General features: G+C 39.6%; 1 protein-coding gene and 1 long non-coding RNA gene across 3 annotated transcripts in view; one reads left to right on the forward strand and one right to left on the reverse strand.

The window, feature by feature from the left end:
- Positions 1 to 18,871, reverse strand: part of LOC127369678 (cadherin-18-like) — a 183,710-nt gene extending 164,839 nt beyond the window's left edge. For both annotated transcript variants that reach the window (XM_051411257.1, XM_051411248.1), the window contains exon 1: positions 18,678 to 18,871. The gene's annotated coding sequence lies outside the window, so the exon portion shown is untranslated. The remainder of the gene's footprint in view (positions 1 to 18,677) is intronic.
- The window catches only part of LOC127370261 (uncharacterized), a 273,222-nt gene that overhangs the window by 83,134 nt on the left and 165,835 nt on the right, over positions 1 to 24,253 (forward strand). The window lies entirely within an intron of this gene.

Genomic DNA, 24,253 nt, shown 5'->3' on the forward strand with positions numbered 1-24,253 from the left:
CCACCTGCCAGCTGCACCAGCCTCATCTACAAACAAGGAAAGCGCAAACACTATGCAAGTGATAAATGTTTTATCAGTGATGGAGCCTGGCTGAGGAAGCCTCTGCTAAAATTATTCTCCTTTTCTTCCTTTTTCTGCTTTGTGAGAACAGAGTGATTGATTTCGATTGAAATAATTAAAAGGAGAGAGTGAGAATAGCTACATAATTTATGACTAAAACTAATTTAGACCAGGCACCAAGTTATTGTGGACATTTAAAATATGAGTTCAAGGTAACTTCTCCTTGTGCTTGAGGAAATTATACTTGAAATGATTACATACAGGTTGTTTACTTGTTCCTCTTTATGTTAATACACAAAATAATTTGCAGTTTCATATTAAAATGAATGTTGGAGTTTGGATTTTGGCTTATTATTATCATTATTATTATTACTATTATTGTGCTGTACATTCCTTAAATAATACCTCAAGGCTCAGAAACACAATTTCCTTGGTAGAGCTTCTGGAATCTCTTTAGTAATGATACAACAACTGCTAATATATGATATATGTACATTCAACAGTTTAGATTTAGGCACATAAATAAATTAGAATGCCATCAAATATTAAAACATGCTTTCCTATTGTTCTGTATGAACACATTGTCTCTAAAAGACCAATTCAGAATTCAGTGGCAGAACTGCCATATGCGTACAATATAGATATAATATAGATATAATGGGCTCCAATCAGAGAATAAACCATGTGTACTGGGATTGTCCATGGATCATTAATTTAATATGAGAAAGGACAATATAAATAATATATAAAATTTTTTTTACATACACTTCGTAACTCTAGACACACACTGGTTCTGGGGAGTAAAAACAATGAATAAAAATAATACACAGTAGGCTTATAGCTTTTCATTCATTTCTGCAAATAAAACTAAATGAAATTTATATTTTTACTTATAAATATATAAAGATATAAACATAAAAAAATAAATCTCAAAAGATAAGGGCATGATGAAGACCCGAACACAAGTTACATTCACAGAGCCTTCACTCTCTGCTAAACAGCCTTGTCCTGCATTAGAAAAAAAACAAATATGGAGCTGATAGAACAATGAGAAGAAAACACAGAATTTGTCAAAATGATTGTTTAAAAACAGATATAAAAAATATCAGGAATCTGCTCAAAATGGCTAATTTTACACACAGAGTGCTATCAGGTGTTGGTCTGCTAACCAAATGCCTATGGTCTATATACAGAGCCAAAAAGTGAGAACTTCTGCAGGTGTTGGGGTTAGGACTAAGGTTTTCCTAAGTAGGTGGAAAACTACGCACCCAAGGATGATGCACTTGGCTCAGGCCTAATTTCCACTAACTCTTTCATCCTAACAGACCAGCTGCTACGGGCATGGCACCATGGGGATAATCAACACAGTAGCATACTAAAAAGACAAGGCTCAAGCTAATTTTGGCGATCCCGTCATTTTATTACAACCTTAGGATGAAGCTGGGCTTGCAAGATCATGAAACCCCTCGAAAATCCATCTTGCCAGGCTTCAATCTCTGCATTGGTAGTCGATACAGTGGTAACGCACCATAAGCCTTTCCTTTGAGGAAATACTGGCAGCTACAGGGGTGGGTGCTAATGTGATGCAGCAAGAAGGAAACGATCATTAAAAAACTAAGCTGGCTGCTATGTTAGCGTAGATGCTGCTATCATCACTCATATCAGAACTACATTACATGACTAAGTTACATGGTTCTTTGATTGGATTGGTTGAGGTTCGCCCATGATAGACGGTGATAGACAGATGATGCAGGAGTACTGTCTGATGGTATCACCATGAATGACTGGTGAGGTCTTTAAGTTTACTTTGAAAACTACATTTGGAAAAAGGTGTGAAGGGATATAGTAATGAACAAACTTTAGGAGGTCTCCATTCTGGTTACTTCCTAGCTTCCTTGAAATGCAGTGATATGAAAATCATCCTGTATCCCCCCCGAATATAAATTGGAAGAAGTACCTGGTTCACCACAATCAATTTAAAGATATTTGCTCTTACTTTGCTGTGAAGGGAGTTAGGAAATGTTTCTTCCATTCAATGACATAATGTCCTTCTCCTTCCAGTCTCAGGAGTTGCATCCCCTTCCAAGATCATACTATTCTACAGCCTCCTGGGGAAAAATGTTTATCACAGCCAAAGAGCCTGGAAATACCACGACCTAACAGTGCTAACCACGATACATAAAAAGGCCCAGCAAGGGCAATCTGTGTGTGTGTGTTCATACTGTGCATTACAGAGAGAGAACAGAGGATTTTCACAGATACAAAGATAAGTTCTGTCATATATCACTCCAAAAGAAGAATATCAAGCTGTGCATATGTAGATTTCAGCAACCTTCTGTGCTTTTAACTGCTATAGCTGAAAGCAAAACATGAATTAAAATGAGTGAAATCAAATAAAACAATTTAATCAATTGTGACCTTTAGGAGTTTTACTGTAGTTCAAACAGGGCGGAGCGGATACGTTCCATTGATCAAACAGCTAGATAGAAAACACTATAACTAGCTGCCCTTCTGCGGCAGTCCAAGGGCAGAGGCTGCGCTTCAATTTCTTTTGGTTTCTAGAGATCTATCAAAACCAATTAGCCATGGATTAGCATCCAATGTTGCTAATTGTGATGCTAATTGGAGGGGAATACACAGCGGACCTCTGAAGGAAGGCTGAGGCTGCTACCAGAATACTGGCAAGGTTTCTGACTTCTATTTCTTCCATTCTCTGTGTATGATACATCTATCTATCCATCTATGCATCTATTTGGTAAGCATAAATATGGTTAGAATTTAAAGCGGACAGTAAAACAATGTGACATATAATGAGCCTCACTCATTTTACACATGAATTAACTTGTAAGAGCAAATCAAATTAGTCTGCAAGAAACCCTGAAAGCCAAATTTAATTTCAAGACATGTTTTAAATGATCAATTGACTTTGCTTTCTTTCCATGAACTTTCATGAATTTTTTTTTATATATGAAACAGATAACCTGCCAATACTTATGCTTCCTTTGTGTCTATGTGTCTACTCAAAGTCTTTTCAGCCAGTCGTGGATGTCTTTACCCTCTGCTGGTGTATTTTGAAGATACAGTATTTAGCGTGCAAGTCTGTTTCTTTATGTCCCTTTTTTCTGTGTCTGAATGATAGACTTCCAACCCCTGAGAGTTTCACCACCAGTGCATACATTGTGCTGCACAGCGGGCTCTTTGCTTGACCCATTTTATACGTGATTCTGTATTGTAATTTTACATTATAAGTCAGTCAGAAAAAGCTGAAATTAAATAAATTATTTAGTGAGTCACCTAAAATTGGCCTGGCAACACCACTGTTTCACAGTTAGAGATTCATCCCAGCACTGCACCGTTACTGATTTGGATTCTGCCATCATCATTAATGACGCTTGATGTGATGGTATCTTGTGAAATTTATCAAAAACTCATGATTATTTACCACTTAATGAAGCCCCATACCTAGCAATGCAAGCTTTTATATTGCTCCATCCAGAACAGGGTGCAGAACTCTTGATTCACTGCGCATATCTCTAATTTTTTCAGTGGAGCCAAATAGATCAGGATTTGTGCTCAGCCGATTTCCTGGTTGGAAAAAACCACTGAGCCAATTATAGGTTTGTAGGCTGGATTAAAAATCTTCCTTCAGAGTGAGAATGCATTCGATAAGAAAACTGCCTTGATGTGTATAAAATCAATGCAATAATTCAGCTTGCTGTAAGTCAGCTTACTCAAAAACGACTCACTTTGAAGATTAAGATCCTGGGATGGTGACTTTTGGTCGCCAACAAACATAGTCCAATATGCATAAAATTTTATATACTCTTACATTATTGAAGATTTTCATACCATGTGTTATGTAAAATTATGGTATTCTGGAAGGTTTAGCATAATTACATTAAATAACTTCACTGATATATTGCAAAATCAATCTGAATTATAGAAGCCAGAAGTTTAACTAAATGAAGATCTGTTTGGGAGCCGGCTCCTATTGCTAAGCTGAGCTGAAATATCTGGCTCACAATTATTCAGCTTGCTGTAAGTCGGCTTACTCAAAAACGACCACAACAACACTTTAATGGACAGGTTTCTTTTATCAACACAACAAATGTTAACCGCTCCTGCTGTAGCTTCTGTCTTGACTGAAAGTGCGACAGGACTGATAGGTCAGCCACCACTTATCACCAAAAGAAAAAATGGCTGACATGTACACAATGTTAGACTGAATAATGAGACGAAAATGAAATGGCAATTGAGTCTAATTATCAGGTTAGAAAGACATTGAGGCAGCATTCATTTACAAATCCTCTATCTCTTTCGATGTCCTTGTGTTGAATCGCCTTGCTCTGAAGTTTTGGTACTGAAATCTCCTAATACAGACTGTTCCTCTACCAGTACTGCTACCTTTTCACAGCCATTCTACCCTTTTATTATCTACGGACTTTACTAATCTCTTCTCTGTCAATGGCATGAGAGTGCACAGGAGCACATTGCAGATACTGCTGGTCCAACACTAACACTGCTACTACTACTCCCTCCTGGGTCAGGGGGAGTCACCAAAACGCAGGGCAAGAAAACAACCTTGCCAATACGAGAGAAACAACTTTTCCAGAAGTTTAGCAGAGCTGACACATGGATAGGCTTATACATTGCTTTGAGAGGTTCTCTCCAGCAAAACAGTCTTCCTTTCTTGGTTGTTAAAATAACCTATATCTGATTCCAGCAGTACAGTAAAAAGTGGCTTTTGTCTTCATGACCCTACATGGCAATTAGCCATTGTCTTTGACGTTACGACATGCAAAATGGTGGAGAAGATTGGTGCCTCTACCATCTTTCAGAGGACTCCAGTCAATCCTTGTTTAAGCCTGGGAGGGTGGGATGACACACAGGAAAGGGTTGCAGGTCAGATTTGAACCTTGGGCCACTGCAGCAAGGACTCAGCCTTTGATCATGAGGCTCCAGCTACAATAGAATTTAACACCAAAAAGAAAGACGAAATGCCAAAGACCATCTTTGAACCACACAAGGGGTTACAGGATAAATGCACATTCAATTCCCTGTAATTTCCCAAGATTCTCTTGAGTGTATTGCTTTAAATACTTCACCATTAGTGGAATTGGACCACAGGTTACGTATACTTATAAGGTAACAAGTACTTGTTATATTCAAAATTCTTATTTCCAGATGATTATACACTAATGAAAACATACCTATGAATATTATTCCATTTCTGACAATAGATCCTTTCAAATGTTACACACTGGACCTTTAAATAGAGGATATATAATGGACACATACATCCCCATCCAATGTACCTTCCATAGCTGTCTTGTGCAATTTTATTCCTCTTCTGTCAGGTTCTTGGGATACATTTGACTGTTGAAAGTAAAATGTGTTGTATCCTCACAAGTCAATCTGACAGTGTACTGTACATTACTATGTATTTTAAGGTTACATTTCGTTTGGTTGGGGAATGTACAGTACTGTGCTGCTCTATCAGCATTCAAGGCCTACCTCAAGGAGACTGATTGATAAAGAAATGCATGACTGGGATGGTGGATGGATGAATAGCACGATGGTAGTGAACACTTCAGTACTATTCTCTTTACATGTTAATGTAAACTGCTGGCCACTGTAGCAAAACAACCAGTGGAACACTGTAAACACCAAACAGAGCACTAATTTACTCTACAAGCTTAAATGTGTGATAACATGAAAGCATTCATTACAGTGAACACCCAGGGTGAGTCTAGCAAGACAGAGGGTTACTCACACTCCAAGTCAAATGCCTTGCTCAAGGGCACATCACCGCGAGTTGCTGAAGTTCGAGGACACACGTTGCCAGTGGGTATGCTCACTCAGTTTAGCAAGCTTTTGGTCACAACATCACACGCTGAAGCAAAAAGCTGCTGCAGTCTACACTTCAGAGACTGAAGCCTATAGGGGCCACTAATGCACTACTTCTGCTGTTAGAGGAAGCACGCACTTTCACAGTAAGTGAACAATTTCACCATCTCTATTGGCTGTTAAGATGTCCCTTGATACTATACATGAATTTGAGCAGAAGTCCTATGTAAACCATTTTATATTCAGGTGTGCTACTCCTACACACAACACTGATATAGAGAGAATGCACCCACGTGAAAATATACTATTCAATTACATTTCTATTTGTGTAGCGCCAAATCACCTTATTGAAAGAAAGAAGTAAGTTTAAACTGCACTATCTGGGTTTCGGTTTCCTTCCAAAGTCAAAGACATGCAGGACTCTAAACTGCCTCTAAGAGTGAATGTGAGTCTCTTATAATGTAATCTTCTGTTAATTACAATCCAGAAACGTCTCACTTTGAACATTAAGATCCAGGGATGGTGACTTTTATAGGCTTTTCCGGTCGCCAACAAACAATATGCATACAATTTTATATACTTTTACATTATTGAAGGTTTTTCTACCAAGTATTACGTAAAATTATGGTATTCTGGAAGGTTTAGCAAAACTACGTTAAATAATTTCAGTGATATATTGCAAAAACAATCTGAATTATAGAAGCCAGAAGTGTAACTAAATGAAGATCTGTTTGGGAGCCAGCTCTTATTGCTAAGCTTAGCTGAAATATCTGGCTCACTAAAAAGAGACGGAATTCCCATCACGAGTGAGAACGAGTTGATCAAATAGTGGCCATGGCCTGTATTTACCTCAACTGCAGACAGAACGTTATATTTATATTCAGACATTAGAGAAGCATTTATTTCTATTCTATTTTTCCCTGTTTAATGTTAAAGTAGTTCCCATGATGCACTTAGCTCCTCCCTTCCTCTCCCTCTCTTTCTGCACACACTCATGTCCCATTAATGCATGTTACTAACTTCACTTCATCCCCAAAGATTTTGTGCTTTCTTATTGTATGTTCTCATGGATCCTGGTGGTGCCTCCTGCCATGGTCCTGCTTGTCTCCCACTACTAATACTACTGATATTATTATTAGGGACTGAGCCAGCCACTGCTGTGAGGTCCCTCTTGTGTCTCTAGGAATTATTATTATTATTTTTGAATGCCGCCCCCCTTCATATGTTTGATAAGACTCCCGCCCTGAACACATCTATGTGATAATGTTCAGTAATAGGGAGAGCGCCGCCTAATGGCAACAGGAAGTATCACGTTTTATACTTTCATGTTCTACTCCTAGCAAGATGATCAGATCCAGCTGAAATTTACGTATAAAATCCAAAACACATTGTTGATGATATGTAATGAATGTGGTGAGTGGGCGTGTCTGTGGCGTGGCAGGAAATTATGATGTACCGCCACAAAACTTTGCTAGTTTGCAAGTTTGCTATAACTTGAATGAACATTGTCCATTGGGCTCCAAACTTCACTTGTCTTCTAAGAGTCCCGCCCTGAACACATCTACGTGATAATATGCAGATATAGTGATAGCACCACCTACTAGCAACAGGAGTAAGCGCTGCATGGCAACTTTGATCTGAATTATGTGAAATTTTCATGTTTTGGTCCACAGCACACCCCGAGTTGCGTGGAGTGCAAGGTCCCGCCCAATGCTGCTTGCAGCTTTAATTATTATTATTATTATTAGCTCTAGTAGTAGTATTACTACTACTATTACCACCATTATTATTCATCATACCGCAACATTGGGGCTATATTTGTCATAGTCATTGTGGTCATCATCATCAACATCATCATCATTGGTCTACTAGTATAGTTGTTGCTATTGTTGTTGCTGTGCACCTTTGTTGTGTTATTTCATGTTGCCTTCATATGGCAGTTTTTACTTCCTGCACGTTTCACATTAAAAGCAGCCCAAACAATCCTGCATGCCCCAGATATGCTTTTAATTTGAAACATTTGCAGGAACGGTTGACTTCCACCGACCACTGTTTGTGTGCTGTTAATTCATTGTTAGGTCCCTTGAATCTTAAAAACTGGCAACAATCAAAGTAAATTTTTAGTTGATGTGTCAGCTACAACCTTTTCTTAAACCTAACCAAGTAGTTTTAGGTGCCTAAACCAAACTTCAACCTCAGAAAGTTTTGTTTTGAAAGTGTAACTGGATGTTGCATATCTATTATTGCCAACTTGACCATCGTATGAGAACATGTTGAAAACATGACATTGCCACGGTGGACCGGCAACGCTTTGGTATAATACCAGGTTGCCTGCTGATAGGGGAGTCGGATCAGGAAATGCTTCTATGTGTCGTTCTGAAAGGCAGATTTTATCATTTCATTTGGAGGACTTGTTGGTATTTCCTCCATCAGGAAGAATTAAACAGAACTTCCTCTCCGGGATCCATCGCCTTACTGTGGTGGAGAGGTTCGGGTGGTTCAATGAACCTGAGAGCTGTGTTGTCGGGAGTAATATGCTCCTTGTAGGGTTTCCCAAGGCAAAGTGGTCTCAAGTGAGGGGCTAGACTAAGAATGGTTCACAGAAGGCCCCATGGAAGTATGTGGAAGATGTCAAGAGACCCAGCCCGGCAGTATTGCGGTCCCACCAACAAGTGTGACAACCACACTGTTGTCACAAAGAGAGAGTTGAGCTGAAAGGCGAAGCTCTCAATCTACCAGTCGATCTTCGTTCCTACCCTCACCTATGGTCACGAGAGATGGGTCATAACCGAAAGAACGAGATCGCGGGTACCACCCTTAGGGATAGGGTGAGAACCTCGGTCATCCGCCAGGGACTCGGAGTAGAGCCACTTCTCCTTTGCGTAGAAAGGAGCTAGCTGAGATGGTTCAGGCATCTGGTGAGGATGCCTCCAGGGCACCTCCCGAGGGAGGTGTTCCTGGCACAGGGCAGACTGAGAACCAGGTGGAGAGATCATATCTCAACATTGGCCTGGGAACACCTCGGGATCCCCCAGTCAGAGTTGGCCGATGTGGCCAGGGAAAGTCCTCTGCTGGACTTGCTACCCCCGAGACCCGATCCCGGATAAGCGGATGAAGATGAGATGAGATGAAAGATTAGATGCCAAGTGTTGGTTTTAGTTCATGTCTTGATAGCAGGATGCTGCCCTGATCACAGGGAATGTTTTTTTGTTTTTGTTTTTTAATTAGTTGATATAAATGCCATTGCATTTAACACTGGGAAGAGAATCAGTTGATAGTAAATAAAGTTACTCTGATATATATTTTGTCTGTAACAACAATCCATTGGCTTCAGTTTATTGAGGCCACAGCTGATAAACAAATAATGGGCCTGTTGGCCGTGCGTAGGCTAATAGTAGTATGGATATTGACATTTTTTTTCATATTCGTTTAAGCAAAGTACTTGCTCAACACTGACTGAAGAGTTGATGTGAAGTTTTCAAAAGGACTTTTCATGGTCAGTTTAATTAGGGTTTAATTATATTAAATTACACACTCCATGATTCTCTGCATTTTGAGTTTGTGTTTTCCAGTCTTGATTACGACTTATATGTTAGTGCAGCCTGTATTTAGTAGTTACAAACTGGTTATAACAGTAACTTTGATAGAAAATGAATGGATGATAAATACATACATAAAATAAAGAAACATTATGTGCACTTGTGCCATTACAAACTTTATCAGCTGTGACTTTATGCGTCAGAGCTGACATGTTCATTCAGAGCTGCAGTGTCCACCGGGGACAGAGTGCAAGCCGGATGGGAGCCACATGACAGTTTTTGTCATTGTACTCTTTTTACATTCGCAAGTCAGCTGATGTAAACAGACAAGTCTGCTCGCTAGATCTTGGTTCTGCTCTTAGAAATTTGTGTTATTATTCATGCTTTCTACTTTATTATTGAAAATAGCAGTAGCAGCTGTGGATTACTTGTCCCCTTCACACCTTGAAGGAATCTCAGCACAGAGAGCTGCCTGTCAGTCATAATCTCATTTAAATGCTGAACATCTGTTTATATACCAATATATGTTTTATCCCTCTAGAGTAAAGTTTTAATTTTTTTGTTCTAGCAAATGTATTATTCAAAAATCAGGCGGCTGTGGCTCCAGGGATAGCAATACCTGTTGATTAGTCCACCATTTTGGTCACACAGAAATATCCAAAACCACTGCCATAGAGAGGGGGGATGTGTGATATTATTTAATTATGGGGATCCAGGCTCACATTCTGATAGGGATGGGAATTGATAAGATTTTTTTATTGATACCAACTACAGATTTAATTAGGACTGGGTGCCAAACTTCCATACTTTTATGGCACCAACTGAATTGCTATTGCTAATACTATCGAGTATCATAAAATGCCCTGTCATTCAGTACCAAATTTCGATACCCAAGGAGTATTTATAATCAATAGCAGTGCCCCAATAAGTATGCAGCAGGCTGTAGCCTTACATGTTGTAGAGGCTTCTAGGAAAAACACTGCCCAGAGACAGGGCTTATCTTGCTCTTTAGCAAAGACAAAGTAAGATGTCTCATTCCCTTCATCTCTTCTTTGGAGAAGGCAGACCAGACACTATGAAGGTTCAATTGCTGTTACTGTTTGTTATTAATGTTCCTTTAGACAGTTCTTTTTTTTAGTCCACCACTGTACTCATATTCCATCAGTTTCTTCATTTCCCAGGTCATTGAATAGTATGGAGTATTTATAACATAACATGTAATGTCTTCTTTCGCTGCTTAAAGAAATGTATTTCATAAAATTTGCATTGAAATAAATTTGCATTAAGGAACCAAGTTTACATATCTGCACACATATATAAAAAAAAATCTAACTATACTCAGGACTAGATAAAAGGCATTGATAAGCTTAGAGGCATACAATTCTGATGGATCGGACAATTTGGACCCATTTCTCAACTGTTACAAATTCTCAATTTCTGTTCCTACATTCTGTCATTTACTCTTCTGGCTAGCATTAATCCTATCTTGGTGGCAAAAGTCACAAAAATCTCCTTCAAGTAAAATATTTTTTGACAGATAACAATGCTAGAAAATAATTATGTCCCACTTTAATCAGAACAACTAGTCATCTACAGTTTACTTTCAGTCAGCGGGCTCAAAACTATAAGAACAACAGTTTGAGATGGAAAAAATGGCAGCTTCTCAAAGTACCACACTGGTCACAGTTTATCATGGATAGCATTGTAACTTGTTTTGCTGCCATCTCCAACTTGCCTCTTCATTTAATATCACTTTGCTGTTAACTTTCTCTAATACTAAATAGATTCGTCTTGGAAATCTTTGAAATATTTCAGTAAATGCAACAGTGACAATAAGTTTGATGTAATTGGTTTTACATGTATGGTTTGATAACGATCAAGCACCCTTAGTCTTAATAAAAGAAGTTAACATAACTTAATCCTCAGAAATTGAAAGCAACTCATCCCCCTGAATTAGCAGTAACTCAAATTTTTATTATAAAAGTAATGGCTCACTCATTCTTAATTCTAGTTTGTTATATTACCTGACTTTATAGAATATTTTAAAAATGTAAACCTCAACTACCATGGCTGTTGGAAGCAGTTTGCTTTCTCATTTTTGTTTAATTGCAGCTCATAAATCATCAAACTCTCCCTCAGCAAATTCAGATTTGTTGGATTAAGAACTAACCTGTTTTGAACAGGTTGGGCAACCTGCATCATGTGTTTGTTGCTGAGCAAATTCACCTTTTAACAACTAATTTTGTTGGGGGGGTGGGGGTAAATCTATTTTCTTTGCAAATATTTATAACGGTACTAAAATGTGCTGCTTCAGCATTAATCGCATCCAGTTATTCTTTAGTGGTTAGTGGTTAAGAAACAATAATTTATGTTTATTACACTAAAACTCAGGTTTGTGTGAGTTTAAGAGATTAGAAACAATATTAAATGCAATCCACTGAGAGGTAATCGGACATGGTGCAGTATTTATCAACATATGAGCCACTGTGTGACCTCCTTTTGATTACCTTGCTGAGGCTGGACCATATATTTAAAAGGGAAGGTCCACTATAATCCACAATGAGCCATGTGTTATGTGATCTCATCACAGAGCTTAAGGCATGTAATGGGGTGGGTAGTTGTCTGTGAAATATTTTAGAGTGGGTCACACTCTTTATACTCCGGTCTAAGATTTAGAAGGTTGACAGTGACTGATACTTGTGAGTACTGAAATACACTGAGTGGTCCAGACAGGTAGTGGAACACAGAGAGCCATCACCTGGAATGGCTCTGTTCTTTTCAGCATTACAGATTTTCACAACCCAATGAAAGCTTCTAAAAACTGAGTCAAGGTTGCCCTTCATGATGTCATCACTAAGGCTGTTGTAGTCAAAATTCCATGCAATTTTTATTTTTTTTTTTACCCCTTTTGACCAGTCAAATAGTTTCCTGGCCCAAAACATTAGAATAAAATAAATGTTTCATATCTAAACATTTACGTCCCCATGACAAGAAGCAGAGTGCCATTTGCTTCCACATATTTGCATGTTTCCTGTAAAAACAATCAGCGAGGGAGGGACTTCCAGCATTGGCATTTCCAGCAGCCAATAGCACCAAGTGTGTGTTAGCGCTATTAGCTAGCGCAAGCGTTTACAGTGAACACAGCCAGTCTTTTATATGTTGATGAGCTGGACCCAGGGCCGAACACAATCTCTGAGACCGATGGTGCCAGTTTGACAGGAAATACAGTACCACAGTGTTTTTTTGGCCAGGTTTGGCTCCTGGCACCCCGGGGCTGAGTCAATTAGGTTGGCTGCACCACTGACCAAGCTAATGGCAGTTAGCGGTTTGCTACTTATCAACCTCTTCATCCGGAAACTCTGTAAATGACCGTGGTGCTGTAATCTTCCCTGGTTCTGTTGCCTGCTACTGGAAGATAGTTAGCAGCAGTTAGCTACTTTAGAAAGTAGTAGTAAACGTTATGAGCCCATCAGGAAACTCTGTAAATCACAGAGAACTGAAGCTGAGCAGTTGGAGAACTTCAGTGGGAAAACCAGAAAATATGATCCAGTTTTTTAGTATTTTCATTGTTCCAATAATCACCAACTGTGGTTTGGTGGAAAGAAATCCTTAATTCACCAACGTAGTTGATAAAAACAGCTTTTTCAGTTGCTCTGCTCAGCTGCACTATGATTACAGGATGTCTGGAAGCTTTTGAAAGGTGAAATCTACATCTGTAAAATGCTCATTTGCCTTCATCCAGAGCCAAATGTTGGTACTGACCAAACTATCCCTCAATTCTCTGGAAGGGCAATAGCCTACATTATCTTGAATTCTGGCAGCAGACAAGACTAGTGTGAAATACCATACTTCTCTATTGTAAAAAGGTTTTGGTCACCATGTACAGTAAATAAGAGTAAACCATAATATTTATGTTCCTTGGCCCAGTATATTAAACCTAGCATCACAAACCTAGGGGTTAAGGTGGACCCTGAGCTTAAGTTTGACAGTCAGATCAAGGCTGTTGTCAAATCAAGCTTTTTCCATTTGAGGCAGCTGGCCAAAATAAAGCCAATTCTATCAAGGCAGCACTTTGAGACGGTAACCCACGCCTTTGTTACCACTCGGCTGGATTACTGTAATGCACTATATGTGGGGGTTAGTGGGTCCTCCATCGCCCGTCTTCAGATGGTACAGAATGCTGCTGCACGTCTTTTAACTGGCACATGTAAACATGAGCACATTTCCCCCCATTTTAGCCTCACTCCACTGGCTGCCTATTCAATTTAGGATCCATTTTAAAATTCTTTTATTTGCTTTTAAATCCCTAAATGGTCTTGCCCCGCCCTACCTACCTGAGCTTCTACACCCCTATATATATCCGTCCGCCCCCTCAGGTCAGATGATCAGCTGCTCCTGAGTGTGCCTAAAACTAAGCGGAAGCTCAGAGGGGACCGTGCCTTTGCTGTGTCTGCTCCTAAATTATGGAATGATCTGCCCCTGCACATTAAACAGGCCTCTTCTCTGTCTGTTTTTAAAACCAGTCTTAAAACCCATCTCTTCTCTGTGGCCTTTGACACCTAGTAAGATGTCGACTTTATTTACTTGATTTATTTTTTGTATTTGTTATTTTTATTTTTTGATTGCTTGTTATTGCATGGTTATTATTTTTATTTATGTCTTTTCATTTTATTGTTGTATTATATGTTATTTTGCGCCTCATGTGAGCTGTTATGTCTTTTATTTATGATGTCTTATTTATTCTTCTGTACAGCACTTTGGTCAACTTTGGTTGTTTTAAAGTGCTTAACAAATAAAGTTGGATTGGATTGGATTGGATAATATGGTTACTTTTGATATTGATACAAAGTTGTTTTCAATTATTAGTCTAGTCTAGTGATCATTTGGACAATACGCTGAATATATCTTCCTGTTTCAGGATGAGTTGGAGGCAGTCCAGTAAGGTGCAGTGGCTCGGGTGGCAGTGGTCAATCAAGAAGAGGTGCCTGCGGGAGTGTGTCAATCATCCTCAAGGATCAGGTTATAATCTCTCACAGATCTTGGACAGATGGACTGGTTATTTTCTTTGGAATGATCTGTGCTCTCTATTTGAGCTACCTCAAGGTCTTCAGTTGAGTTCACCCAGGTCATCTTCTTAAATGTTAAGGATAAAAGAAAGCATACGAAGTTACAGGCCTTGAGAAATTAGCTGGATTTTAACTCACAACAGGCTTTGTTGTGCAAGGTCAGTAGCATAAAAGTTACCTTTGGTTTGCGTACAAAAAAGTGAACAAAACTTAATAATTCATCAAGATTTTATTACCTAGAATAATATACATTTCCAGCAAACCACAGTCCTTTAGCAATTTTAAGTACTTACTGTAGAAATAATTCTCAGGGAAAAGTAGAGTTTCAGTTTGAATTTTGATAAAATTAAAGTTATGTGCTGTGTTTTGGAATTTGGTGTTTTCACACTTTAACTTGCATTTTTATTACTTTTTATTTGGGTCTTTAATTGGGATTTTATTTGTATGTATCTTAAACCTGTGTCTACACGTGGAAAATATTTACAAAGGAAGTTGGTGAGGAAAATGTTATGACATATACACCAGCCATAACACTGTGAGCACTGAACAGGATATCTGTTTATCATGGCTCCTGTCAGTGGGTGGGATATATCAGGCAGCAAGTGAACATTTTGTCCTCAAAGTTGATGTTAGAAGCAGGAAAAATGGGCAGCGTGAAGATTTGAGCGACTTTGACAAGGGCCACATTGTGATGGCTGAAGTAGAGTGCCTGGATAGAGACGATGGAGGATCTTCATGAACTTTCTAGGGCATAGGTCACTAACAGGCGGACCGTGGTCCGAGTCCGGACCCAGACGCCGTCCTATGCGGACCCAGACCTAAAATCAATTCATTATTGAGGGATTCTAAATTTTGACGGGGCGCTTCTATTTTAACCTGCACAGCTTTTCTAGTCTTTACGGTATTTATTTAGCAGATCAGGAAGCTCACAGACCAATCGCATGCGAGTTAATCCATCCCACGTGATGCTGCTCAGCCAATCAAATCTGTTTAAACAACAGCGCGACTCTGAATACAGAGATGAGAGTGATGAGAGGCGAGTGACAGACGGAAATAGAAGTTAGCGATACATGGAGAGGAAACAGAGAGATGAGTGAGCGTGAGACAACAGAAGATTTATGGCGCTCTGAGAAGAGAAAAATGGAGAGAAAATAGAGCTTTTAACCCGGAATGGACAGATTCATTCATATTCATTCTTCCCACTGGGAGCACATAACCAGTGTGTCTCATGTTCAGAGACCGTGGCGCTGATTAAAAGTGCCAGTGTGAAACGCCACTATGAGACAAAACACAAAGTTTTCATCAAACATACCCACTCAAGTCTGAACAAGGTCACAGAAAATAAGCAGTCTCAGATCCCAATATGATCAGTCAACCAGTATCCTGACCCATTCATTCACTGCCCAACAAGGGAGAGAGGATAGAGCTCAATTCTCTCACTGAACAACAGAAAGTGGGGGCGTAAGATATAAGATGTGTTGATATTCATTTACTATAAAATTTGTTGAGACTGTTAATCAAGATATGAAACAGTTAACAAAGAAAAAGGGAAACTCCACTGCTGCTACACTTTATTTTTCTAAAGTTAAACACTTTATTTTATTTTTAGACTTAGACATTTTAGACTTAGCAGAGGATGTGGAAGCAGGAGCTGCTGACCCAGAGCATGTGTTAAAGCAGAGGAACTTATTGAAGTTCTTGGAGTTATTTCCACCCTTTTTGACGAGATATTGACCAAGGTGACTGCAGATTTAGAAGAAGGACTATATATCTGGATTGATTTGTCTTGGCTTGATGGCGGGTAACTAATCAGGCGTTAGGATCCGCCTACCAACTTTGATGGGTCAGTTTGACAGATTAAAGTAATTCTTGAAGCTAACGCAGGACCATAATAATTAAATAAATGTGAATAATTATATTTTTTACAAAATGAATGGTATTTGATGAATTATCACATAAACCATTTATTTCCTCATTTCCAATTCCAATTTTAATTAATTAATGACACATTTAAGTAATTATTTAATGGTGTATTTATTTATTTAATTTTGGCACTTTTAGTCCTCCATAGTTACCCAGCCTGCATTAGTCATTACCTATGAAAATTGGACCAAGGAAGGAAAACCAGTGAACCGGATCCAAAAAACAAGCTACTAGCTCAAACTGCTGAAAGAGTTAATGATGGTTCTGATTGAAAGGTGTCAGAACACACAGTGCATCACAGTCCGTTGGTATGGGGCTGCAGAACATTATGACCACCAGGGTGCCTAGATGCTCAGAATCAGGAGTCAGACAAGAAATTTAGTTTTCTTCACAGAACTCAACGAAATGCTAAGATATTGGAGAACTTTGTATAGTTTTCTCAAAATCATGGTAAATGGTACTGTACAGCGCCTCAAAAGCACTTTTACACTACACATTCACCCTTTCACTCAGTGATGGCAAAGTCCATCAAACAGAAACTAACTCATTCATACACATTCACCGTTCAGTTTCTTGCTCAAGGATACTTCAACATGTGGTGGGAGGAGACGGGGATCGAACCAACCACCTTCTGATTAGTGGACAACCCGCTCTTCCTCTGAGCCACAGTCACCCCATGAAAATTCATGAAGCTTTGATGACCCCTAGAACTGTTTGAGTATACCTTCCAAGCATGTAGGAGAAACTCGTGAAAAACACACAAGGCCCTATCTAGAGCCAGTGTTTGGTTTCCATTCTGGGTTACTGTAGAAATATGGCAGCCTCCATGGCGGAGGACCTGCCCCCTTTGTAGGTAAAAAGGGGCTCATTGTAATGTAATGAAAACATAACGGTTCTTGTATTCAGGTGATTATACACTAATGAAAACATACCTATGATTATATTATATTCCATTTCTGACAATAGATCCTCTAAATGTTACACACTGGACCTTGAGCATTGACGGAATGGCTGGAATTAAATGTTGAATGAAAGCAGTATTTGTGTTATAAACAGAATGTGAAAGCAGCAGAAGGACTGGTTTTGCACTGTTGGAATTAATTCTGTGGAAATGGATAATTCACTGCAATCATTAAGACAACAGGAAAACAAGGAAGGTGTGAGTTTGAAATTACAAAAAAAAGCTATAATATAGGCATGTTCCAAATAAAGGCCTGGTTGTCTCTGCAGTTGAGGTAAATAAAGGCGATGATAAATTGGATGGATGTATGGATAGACCATGACAAAAAAATATACTTCATGGCCGAACAAACACAAAGAACAGTGTCACCCACTGAAAATTCCCCCTTAACTGTTATATAAATAATCTACTAAAAACCCTCACAGTACAGGCTGTATTGTAAGCGATCTCTGGGGGGAAAAAAAAATTGCAAAAAAACACCACAGACATGAGCCAAAGATGGAGGCAACATAACCAGCAAATGGAGATCTCCAACTGAAACTTTTCACTCGGCCTAAATTGGCTCCATTTACACATGAAAAGCTAGATCTTGATTTGCCAAGGGATTTACACATTTGACTCCTTTGCGTCACTGGGAAAAGTCTCATCTCTGTCTGTCAGCTAAAAAACATCACACTCTTACAAAGGCTTATAAAAATCCACAAACGAGGGTGGACGTATAAAAAAAAAAAAATCTGCATTCATCTAGCATGCAAGACTGCAGAGAATTGATCACAGCCCACTGTGCAAATGATTTCCTTTAAGCTCTGCTCTGTCTGAGTCAAATACTACCAATACACTGGCTGATAGGGATGTAGGAGTGTGTGTGTGTGTGTGTGTGTGTGTGTGTGTGTGTGTGTAGGTGTGTGTGTATGTGTGTTTGTGTGTATGGTGAACATATGTGCAGTCATATAAAGAATATTCTCTCTGGCAAAAACCAGCAGCTTCACATATGGAGTGACAAAATGTTTGATTCTCACACACAAATAATACACAGTGGATACATTACCCCTCTCTCTCTCTCTCTCTCTCACTCAAACACACACACACACACACACACACACACACACACACACACTAGTAGACAGCATACTATACCAATTGCAGACACTTTTTCTATCACACACACAAACAGAAAACAGCTGCAGCAGCTAAAAAGCATTTTCTCTGCACTGAAAGATAAAGATGGAGAAGAAAGCAGAGATGAAGGAGGACAGAGGTGAATGGAGTGATGGTCTTTACCTCGTGCAGACGGATGTGTTTGGACACCCCCTCCTCACGCTGCGCTACTCTCATCTGTCTGTTCCCCTCTCTCTCGATCCCGCTCCCTTGCTCGCTCTACATCTGCCCGCCACAGTGGACGAGCGAGTGTATCTCTCTCTCTATGGTTGTAGCACCAAGGAGAATAAAAGCCCGCCTCTGTTCAGACTGTCAGACCTCTCCCTCTCTCTCTCTCCCCTCCTCCTCTGTTCTATTTCTTAATCTCTCTCTTTCAGTTGCATTCAGCTCCATGCATCTTCTATGTATGTATATATATATATACACACACACACACACACATATGTGTGTATATGTGTGTATGTGTGTGTGTAGCTCTGCGTCTGCAAAGTGAGACCACGATTGGCTGCTGTACACACACACACACACACACACACACACACACACACAGGGTGAGATTGTGATTGGCTCCAGACTTATTTTTCTTTTGTTTGCTCACTCACCTTTCTGTCAGTTTCTCTTCATCTCTCACTTTGTCTATCTGGGAAAGAAGATACAACATGGGTCTTATTTGTCAGTTATATGAGATTAGTAATATTTTACTCACCAAAGAAAAATCTGAGGTCTGGGAACACACTGAGAAGGGCGTAAGGGGTTAAGACGTCCCCGGTTCCAATCTGAAAGGGGGCCTTGTCGCATCAGTCTCTTCCTCATTTCTTGTCATCTCTCTGCTGCCTGTAATAAAGGCATAAAAGCAGTCAAACAATCAGATAGGGGTGCAGGCAAAATATAGAATCCCCAAAATCTTTACTGGGTAGGAAAACAGGAAAACACACAAGAAATAGATAGGGTTGGTCAAAGCTGTACGGAAATAGGTCTGGACAACCTGTCCGATCATCTGACTGCTCAGTCGGCTCAGTCAGAACAAGGTATTTTTTTACCACAATTGTTGCATGTTTAAAAAATAAATATGACCTCACATTGTGTCAATCGCTTTTTTTCGCACTTTCGTCACTGGAGTTCAGAACGGATTTGATTTTATGTCAGAAGAGGACAGCACACAGACAAAGAGGGGGGATACCTCAGCCTCATGTAGCTTGTAGTGGCACCAGCCTGCGGAGGAACCTCCATTGGAGAGAAGCAAAGGAAAAAAGGAGAGAGAAGCAGAGAGAGACACAGAGACAGCAGGACCGAGCACCTCCTGTGATACTCTCCCTGTTCTTGACATCTTAGACCCAAACCTTCCATTTTCTGTTTCTACTTTAATCCTCATTGCCTGATGGTTTCTCAAAAACTCATCGGACTCAGTGTGCATGGTTTCCACGTGTAACTAACTTAATCGAATGACGGATTCAAAAAGCTCATACGAAAAATACACACTGGGTGTGCAAAGGCTGCAGAAGGACCAGCGTGCATGCTCTGTGCCCCTAAAACATGGAAGCCTGAGCCTGAAAAACACTGTGAAACATGCTCTAAAAATTTTACATATTATCGTTTGACACATTTATCCATATATTTTACACTAACAATGTCTAAAATGACTATGTGGAAGGGGTCACTTGTAGTGATGTACCTAAAGTTATTATTTAGCTGTCCGGTCCAAAAATGTACTGTTTTGGTTCACTCTCACCGCTCACATAGCCTCTTTTTTAGGCCTCAGCTGGCAGCTGTTTCCAGAGAAGAAGCTCTAAAACTCCACTGTACGCTACATAACCTAGCAGCAAACAGCAGGCAAAGACAATTAGCGACTAGCTGGTGAACATAGTGGAGCATGTAGCAGCTAGAGAACCACATATTTCTTCAGGACCCAAAAAAAGAACTAAAAAGGAGTGAATGTTTGTCTTACATTTGGCCAAAATATGACACCAAATGAAGGCTAATGTTGCTCCACTACTATCAGATGCATTGACCTACTGTAAATACACAACTGTTAAAGGATGAGATGATATATATATAATAATATTGCATACTGTGATAAAAAAAAAAATGATCGCAGTGAATTTTCAATATTGGGAAAATTGTGAATATCCTCACATGACTTGACTTGAAAAAGCTGTCTAGCTCTCCAGCATACAGTCTTATAATGATTTCCTGATTTACTACGAAAAAAGGGACAAGGGGGAGTCTGCGTCTTTCATTTCACAATTCACCATGGCTGAAGGCCTGGCGTTCCAGTTGTATTCCCCACAAAAAAAAGTTAAAAACAGATACTAGGAAATACTGTAGATTCCAAAATAAAGAGCGTCTAGCTAGACTTTCAAAATAAAGCTTGTGTGGTTATTGTGGTCGTTTTGGTGAACAGTGATGTTACCTGACTTTGACAGCGATTCAGTTCTTTACACTAGACAGGCATGTCCACATGTGATGTTAGAAGGGTACCTACAGCGTCATATCTGAAAGTGTGGGACTTTGGGAGTAGAACGTGTTGCAGGGGCTGCCACTGACATACCTTTGAAGTTGATACAACGAACTTGGTAGCAAACAGTTGTTGAAATTAGTGCCTTTACATGAAAAAAAAAAGAAAACCATCACTCTGGCTTCTCCTCAGGCCAGCCATTTCTCAAGCAATTGACAGACTCCGTTATGATGAAACAGGCTGTTCTCTATTCTGCCACTGATGGGTGGTCAGGCTTTCATCTTCACTCCTGTACCAGCGGTAGGAATTTTACCTAGCCTGTCTGTCTCTGTATCACTTTCATGTACCCTGACTGATGGTAGTCCATGTAAAAATACCTTTCCTTATTGTGAGAACAGTGTTATTAGTATAGATAAGAATGATGGCCAAAACGTAAGTAAGACCCAAATAATAAACCAGAATTATCATCTAAGACCACATGCTAAAGAACTAAAGAGCCTATTTTTGGGTTTGGTCTATTAATCACATTGTCCAACATGTGATGAGAGCACTCAGCCAATAATTGATTTTTCATTATTTGGGACTCTTTATGATCTGCAGTGTAATCAGCAGCTCTTTGGCATTTTCACTGTATTTCTGCTGATGCTTTCCATGTGACAGACACAGGGCAGAAAATAGGATTCCAAAGAACTTCTGGTGAGAACAGTATGGAAGGGATTTGTCCTGTAAACTGCAGAAACTGCAAAATTACTTAAGTATTGAATATTCGTCGAGCTGTCAGCACAGAGTGCATTATTATATGCATGCAGTGATATAAAAGCACACAGGCTGTCTTTAGAAAACTCACTGGCTGTCTCTATCAGACAGGTGTATGTACTGTATCTAGTCAGACATATCAGTTTGCCTCACAGATAACATTATTTCTTTGGCCTTTTTGCCTTTAGCAGGAACAGTGACCGGAAAGGACGGAAAGAGGAGGGATGACATGAGCTACCAAGGTGTCCCATCTCTTAATTATGAGCCTCATTAATTTTGTACTCTACATGCCACATTCACCCACTCACACACATTCACACATCAATGGCACAGCATCAGGAGCAATTTGGGGTTCAGTATCTTGCTCAAGGACACTTCGACATGAGCCATGGATCGAACCACGACCTTCTGATTAGTGGACGGTCCTCCTGAGCCCCAGCCAACGTGCACAATCTTTTGTGAGTCAAGATTGTTATTGGACGCTCCAGGCAAACAGTTAGCTAACAATTAGCCGCACTGCTAACAATACCACAGCAATACAGATGTCATGATACCAGAAATGTAGCCGCCAGTGAAATTCCACGATTTTCGATATCAGTTCAATACCACTATAAAAAACAAAACAATAAATCCAATGTACTTCAACTTACAGTACCAGAGCAGCTCCTTTTTCTAATAATTTAAATACTTTCCCTTAAGTTCCCTTCAGTACTCAACACTTGTGCACACCTCCACATCTGGTCTGTGGCTCTAGCTTCCTGTATGTGTCTCTGTTGATTTCCTTAAGCAGTATTTTGTATGGTATAGTTTCGTAAAGCATAAAGTTTAAAAAAACAGAACTTGCTTTTGGGATTTTTTTCACCAACGATTTCGTTTTAACAACAGCAGGCGAGCTGTGTGTGGAGGAGGCTCGTTGGTAATGACATAGCCTTTCAAAATGCTCAAAAACAACGTGGTATCATGCAATGTGTTCCCTGCTGCTTTACCTGGTCCACGCTTAGAAGATATCCACCATATCGGTGCCAGAGCATGTGTGACAGAAGGTGCCTCGTCAGGTCAGGACCCCCACTACAGTTCGCCAAAGCTTTTTGGTTTTAAGATGTGAAACTTTAGTTTGAGTTCACCATGTGGTTCATTGTACAGTTTGGAATATAATAGAAAATATCCATAAAATGTGTCGTTTATTCAGGGGTCATCAGTTTACTAAATGATAGATAAATGATTTTTAGTACTGATTTTAATATTATAAAATCTGATCACAATATATCATTTCATTTATTAAAATAATTCTCTTTTTAATATAAACATGCTTTGAAGAGAATAACAGCATATTTTCATATACAGGGTTGGACCAATTTGATTTGGAATTGCAGGTGTAGAGGTTATCCTGATCAAGGTAAACCAATTAATTAATAGGTCTTAGGTATTAATAGGAAAATTGGCAAAGGGCTCAGGCCACCATTTGGGACAAAGAGAATGAACGCCAGATATAGAAGGGCAGAATAGGTAAGCATGGTTTAAGCTCAGAACATGTAATAAAAGCTAGTTTCAATATACTTTTTTGATCATTAAAAACAGTAATGTATTTCAACGTTTTGACACAAAGTAAAAGAAGTCCTACAGCCTTTGTTGATTTTTGCTCACATCAAATATATTGTTACCAATGGAATAGTTAACCATTACAGGAGAGATCAAAACTGAGACCTGAGGGCTGTACTACGAGGCGAGGTAACTGGCTTGTCCAGGTTACTTCAGGAGTAGCTCTGTGACATCAGGTGTAACCTCCAGGTTAACTCATACTGGATAGGTTTTACCCGAGGTATATCGTCATGGCAATTTACTCTCCATGGGTGCGTCTCATGTCGTTTAATTGCACCCACATTTCCCTGAATTGAGTTTTTTCCCTCCCACCAGGGATGCATGTAGAAACGCCAGGAAACGAGAAGAAGGAAAGAAGGAACGAGAACATATGTTTTTAGGGAATTGAGACGTCCTTTCTTCTGCAGCGTCACTTGAAGCGAGGTTCGTTTCTGACGACAGCTGTCAGTGTGCTTTAACAGCTGTAGAGACTTTTGGTGGAGTTTGTGTCTGCACACATGTGAACCGTACTATTATTAATAAAGATACAGTTGTCAGTGCCAGAGCAGCAGGCTGTTACCTGTTTAACAAACATCTGCACATGAACAACAACCTGCATTATAGTGATGATCAGATCGCAGTTAAAACTGCAGCACGGAGATCGATCTGACAGCTGGGTGATAAAAATTATGATAACATTGTGATTACTAGCGAATGGATTGATGGAGGCAGAATTAGTGTGAGGTTTCTCCCCATTAAGAGAGGCACTGTGCGCATTTATGCACGAGGCACAGCAGCTTCATTGATTATTTAAATATCTGACACGCAGACAGGATCTAACGTTAATATATGTTCTGTGTTAATTTACAACTCCATGACGTTCCCACACACAGTCCAGGGCTGATCCAGG

This window comes from Dicentrarchus labrax, unplaced genomic scaffold, assembly GCF_905237075.1.
Source record: "Dicentrarchus labrax unplaced genomic scaffold, dlabrax2021, whole genome shotgun sequence".
Lineage (NCBI taxonomy): Eukaryota > Metazoa > Chordata > Actinopteri > Moronidae > Dicentrarchus > Dicentrarchus labrax.